Source organism: Talpa occidentalis, unplaced genomic scaffold, assembly GCF_014898055.3.
Source record: "Talpa occidentalis isolate TD23 unplaced genomic scaffold, MPIMG_talOcc4v2.1 talOcc4.14, whole genome shotgun sequence".
Classification (NCBI taxonomy): Eukaryota; Metazoa; Chordata; class Mammalia; order Eulipotyphla; family Talpidae; genus Talpa; species Talpa occidentalis.
Window position 1 is genome coordinate 43,622,679 of NW_023601433.1, and position 6,134 is coordinate 43,628,812.

Below are 6,134 nucleotides of genomic sequence, written 5' to 3' on the forward strand. Positions count from 1 at the left end.
TTTGTCTGTTTCTCTAAATTAGACTTTCTTTGATTTGGCCAGAAAGCGTAGTTTAGAAATTAAGTAGTGATTTAATCAGTTCTCCTGAGAGTTAAGAGAGCATTATTTATTTTGAGTTACAAATGGAGAAACTGAGGTGCAGTCTGCATGCTAAGGGCATTTTGGCAATCCAGTCATTATCTATGTACAGTCACAATACATTATTAGAGGATCAATGGATCATGTACCCTGATTAATAATACTAGTGACACTCACTCTGAAGAAAAATACAACTCAAAACAAGCAGCACAAAATTAGAGCATAGATGTTTTTAAAATGATGTCCAAATGTACGTTATAAAAATCATTACTGGAAAACACTAAGTTCCGGTGTTTGAATTTTTGAATGCTAGGACTACATCTGATTACAACTGTTATGTAGTTCCTGTCAGAAATTTTGCATAATTTCTCTTAATTTCCACTAATGAAATATCAGGAAAAAGAGAAGATGTTTGCTCCTACTTCTATTCATTATTGTACAGAGGTTCTAATTAGACAAATTATGTGTGAAAAATAAAGAGGCATTACATTGGAAAAAAAGACTCAACACTTTCTCTAATTTGTAACTATCTCTAATTTGTGACACACAACATGATCTTGTCCATAGAAAATTCTAAGTGATCTCCTAAAAATCTATTAGTACAGAATGGTGACAGGAAACAAAATGAACATATAAAATAAAAAAATAAATAAAATTATAATACTAACCAAAAAAGTTGCATTTCTATACAGAGCAGTTAACAATCTGAAATGAAATTAAAATGACAGTTGCATTTACAATCACACAAAAGAATAAAATATGTAAGAATATTTAATAAATAAAAATCTTGCACATTGAAAATGATAGTGTTCAATGAAATTGAAGAAGGTCTAAATAAATGGAAAGATGCCCATGCACATTAATCAAAAGACTTAATATTGTTAAGATGGCAGCAGTCCCCAAAGTATCCACAGAGTTAATGCTATTATCAAAAATTTAGCTTGACCTCTTTGAAGAAATCAACAAACTGATCTTAAAATTAATACCAAAATTCAAGGGACCCAGAAAAACCAAGTTTGTAACAAGAAAGACAAAGTTGTAGGGCTCACAGGTCTTCTACAGTTACTGCAAAGTTACAATTATCAAGACAACAGGTTGTGGTTCAAAGATAAACATACAGACCAATGTAATAGGATTGACACTCCAGAAACAAACCCTTACTTTTATGATCAGCTGATTTTCAACAAGAATGCTGAGAAAATTCAACAGGGGAATGAACAATCTTATAAACAAATGGTGCAGGAATAAATAAATATCTATATACAAAAGAATGAAGCTGGGCCTCCTATACTCAAAAGATAGCTCAAAATGGATCACAGGCATCAATGTTTAAGAATTAAAGCTACAAAACTCTTACAAGAAATGTAATGAAGTTGGGTTAGGCCAAATCACAAATAACCAAAAGCAGAAGTAACAAAAACACCAATTAGACTTTACAAATATTTAAAACTTTTGTTTGCACATGATATCAGAAAGTAAAAGTGCAACTCATGTAATGATGGAAAATATTTGTAAACTATATATTTGCTAATAGGTCTGTAGCCAGAGTATGTAATAAAAAGAAACAAAACTTATAAACTCAATTGAAAAAATACCCAACTAAAATGGGTAAAGGATCCCAAGAGACATTTCTCCAAAGAATATATACTAATGGTTAATAGGCACATGAAAAAATGCTCAATATCACTAATAATTAGGGGGCTAAACATCTAAAGCACTGGTATATATCTTTTTGCTCCCATTAAGATGGTTATAATAAAAAAAAATACAGTACTGTTTGCAAGGATGTGGAGAAATCAGAACCCTGATACACTGGTATGGAAATATAAAATGGGGCAGCTGTCCTGAAAAATAGTTTGGTAGCTTCTCAAATGTGAAACATAGAGGAACCACGTGACCCAGAATTCCAAAGAACTGAAAACATGTTCAAGCAAAATCTTTTATATAAATATCCAGAGCAGGATTTATTCATAGTAGCCCTGAAATGGGCACAGCACAAATGTCTATCTGCTGATGAAAGGACAGTAAAATATGGACTATCCATACAATGAAAGATTACTGAGTCAGTAAGTGAAATAAAGTATGGAATTTATGCTTTAACATGGATAAGCGTTTATTAAATTATGCTAAGTAAAAGAAGTTTGTGAGAAAAGATCACATTATATGATTCCATTTATATAAAATATCCAGAGAAGGCAAATTTTGGAGACATAGAGCAGATTATTGACTGTCTTTAACTGGAAGTGGGAAGGGGCCTGTGGAGTGACTGCTAGTAGGTATGGATTTTCTGGCTGACGAAACTGTTCTAACATTAGAATATATTGATAGTTATGGTTGCAGAACTAAAAATCATTGAATGGTGGGTGTACTTTAGATGGGCAAATTGTATGATACGTGAATTATATTTTAAGCAAGCTGTCAAATATTAAATTAGTGTTGTCTGGGACCATTAAAATGATATATTTAATTTGTATTTATTTCTGTTATTAGGAGCAAATTATTAGGGGCAAATCTGCATCAGACATTTTTCATGTTTCAACAACTTAAGAAATCAGACATTATTAGAATGCAAGTAGATTTGCAAACACAAGTGTAATCTACACATTTAAATTTTGATTTGATCAACATTTGTCAAAAGAAGTATACTCAACACAGAACTACTTTTTTTCCACATAGCTTTTTTATGATTTTAAATCAATTTTCAGAGTTTTTACTCTGAAACACTGATGGTCCATTAAGTATAGAAGTAGTCGAGCTTCACTCTTCAGTTTTTCTCTAGGCTATTATTTATTATTTTACAGAATCAGAGTCATCACAATGTCTCTGTTTCTACAGACAGAGTCATAATCGGATGCTTGCTGTTCTTTCTTCTGATTTCTAAAACTAGTATAGTGTGATTTATATTTTATTTTCATCTTCTCTTCACTTGGACTAGCCGCAAAATGGAAGTAACTGAAATCACAGCCAATGAAAAACAGACCAGCAGGGAGCCTCAATCTGCTGAGCCATGCCTGGTCCACTGCTGCCTATTTATTCTCAAAGCCCTCAACCAGCTTGGGGCTTAACTCTCCCTTGTAAATGGTCTATTTCATTTGGATAAATAAACGAAGTGAGGTCATAACAGCGATTACTGCAAAACCATGCCCGGAGGCCAAATTCATGAAGCATCTGATTGGAAGCTGACATTTTTGTCCTTAGCTGATGCATTTTCAATGAACGGTCTTAGTTTGTTTCCAATCTTGAAGGACTTTGGTTCACATGGACATGACACACTGCCATTCAGGACTCTACCTCTATGATTGTTTTTGGGTCTCTCACAGGGGTAGATTCCACTGATGCCCAGTTTTGGTCACATTTTAAAAAGTCGTTGAGTCATATGCCTTGTTTATTTATTTATTATTGATTTGTATTGGTTTATATTGTTATTTATGTTTCAGAGGTATAGGGTCTTCTCTTTCAGATGCTGGCACTACACTACAACCACCACAAAGTGCCCACAGTCGATCCCCACAGTCCCAACCCCAATTTGTTCTTGCCCCTCCCCCTCAAGGCCCTACCCCACCTCTGATAGCCTCAGTTCTATAATTGGCTTTGTAGGGTTTGTTGTTAGATTGGCTTTATTGGATCCTTGGTTGGTATCTCTATATTCCACATATAAATGACACCATCTATTCTTTCTCCTCCTGACTAACAAACACACCTATGTTCACTGCAGCATAATTTACAATAGCCAAAAGATGAAAAAAATCCAAGTGCCCAAATGCAGAGAAGTGGATCAGAAAGATGTGGTGCTTGTGCAAACATGGTGGAATACCACTCAGAAATCAAAAAAAGATAAACACTTGCCATTTGTGGCAAATTGGATGGAACTGGAGGCGATTGTTCTAAGTGAAATGAATCATGTCTTTCTAGATTGCCAAGATGAATCTAACTTTTTCTATGAAAACTTCAAGGAAGTGAGAATAAGGAACTTACATAGTGACTCCCATGATTTCAGTTTTAGAAGAGGCAGACAGTCCTGCTATTAGAAAAAATGAATTTCTGGTGACATCATCTTAAAGCAAACCCTGCAAGCACAGGTTCTGGTGACCTATGTAAGTGCAGAGCTGCACAGACACTGCCTGACTGCTAGCTTCTGTCTGTCTCCAGGCTGGTTCCATTTAAGAGGCATCACACAGCCAGCTCTTCAATGATGGCCCATTTCTCCCTGTATGTACCCCTCACCTCTCCAGACAGAGTAAGCTGGGATAGATAGGACAGAGAGAGCGCGCGGGATTGAAAAAGTGCCTGAGCATGTGCCTTGTCCCTCCTAGTGTGTGTGTGTGTGTGTGTGCACGCTCGCCCGTGCACACACATGTTCCTGCTCCATTCTGTTTATCATTTTTGGTGACTTGATCATCTCCTCTTTCATGTCAGTGCAGTAGTGCTGCTCTCTTCTTTCATTACAGCCTTCCATGGGGCTTGACCAAGCTACACACTGTCCTTTATATTACATGTTAGGAAAACAATCCAATTAAACCCCATTGTTACACTCTCCTGAAAAGGTAATTGTTTTTAAACTTTGTAACTCCACAGGTCTTTGCTTTCATCCTTCCAACTGCAGATATCTTTGAAGTATGGGTTAGCTGTAATCATATACTTCAGAAGATTCTGTTCAGAGGATAAGGATGGAGAGGCAGCTACTTGCATCCTCAATTTCCTGGGCCTGGTTTATTTTATTTTCAAGTACTGAGAATTACAATAAGATAATCACTGGTCTATTGGTTTCCAAACCAATGCTTCATATTTTAGAATGCTCCCTGGCAGCATCTTAATTTTAGGTGCCAATTTTTGTATCAGCTAGTTATTTCTACGTTATAAACCACCACTAAAATTAGTGGAGTGAAAGAATAATCCTTTATTGAGTTCATGAGCCTGTGTGGTGATTGTGCAGTTCTACCCATCCCGGCCAGGCTCAGCAGGTGTCTGCTGGATTGGCTTCTGTATCTCAGCACAGCAGCTGGTTCAGTTAGAGAAGGTAGGCTCATGAAAAGGCTTATGGGTGCTCCATGTACTCTCATCCTCCCACAGGCCAGCCCACTTGCTCATGTGGCAGCTGGGCAGAGTTAGGAGGGAGAGAAAGAAGAGGAAAGAGAGAGAAGAGGTGTACAAGGTCTTTTAAGATCGAACTTGGAACTAGAAGGTCAGTTATGCTACATTTTTATTGATTAGAACAAGAAACAACTCCAGCCCAGAGTCAAGGGTGGAGAAGTAATGTCTTGATGGAACAAATAGCAAAGTTACTTGGCAATAGGGCATTGGTATAGAGAAAAGAACAATCACAGCTATTGCAAGGAGTGAGAAGGTGGCCAAGTATTTCCTAATTTCCCAGAGACCTAGCTTATTCAAAGAGGAATTTTTTGAAGGTCTATCATTTCTAAATATTTAGCACCACATTAAGTTAATCACTGATGTCACAGAGTCAGTGTGGCTTAAGGAAAAGCAGAAGGTTGTCTTCATCAAGTTCAGACAGTGAAAATGAAAGACACAGAGAAACAACCATGTTCTCTATCTAGTGAGAGCCTGGATGTCAAGGATTATCCCCTCTGCTCCCTTAACTCCTTTCAAAAATTATAATTCCCAACTACATGCAGAAATGTTTCATTTCATTATGAAAATACAATAGTAATAACTTCTTTGATGATGAGTGACTTACCAGTGTCTATGACAGATTCATTCAGCTATCATATTATTTAAACATCAAGATCTCTTTATATAAATTCAGTCTTCATAATTTGTTATTATCTAGCTTGATCGTCCTTTTCCAACTTAAAAAAACTTGAGTATATTTTGGTGGTAAGACCAAATCTAGGCTTGTTATGTTCTGGGTCCTGGCCATTTAAGTTCTCTTGCTTCACATGTTCCAGATCAACAAAACCTCTAAATTAGGGTTGCTAGATTTACAAAATAAAATCCAAGGCTAAAATATTTCATGGGACATACTTATGCTAAACAATTATTCATTTCTTGAACCTGATTTTCAAGGTTTTTTTTAAAGATTTATTTATTTATGCATA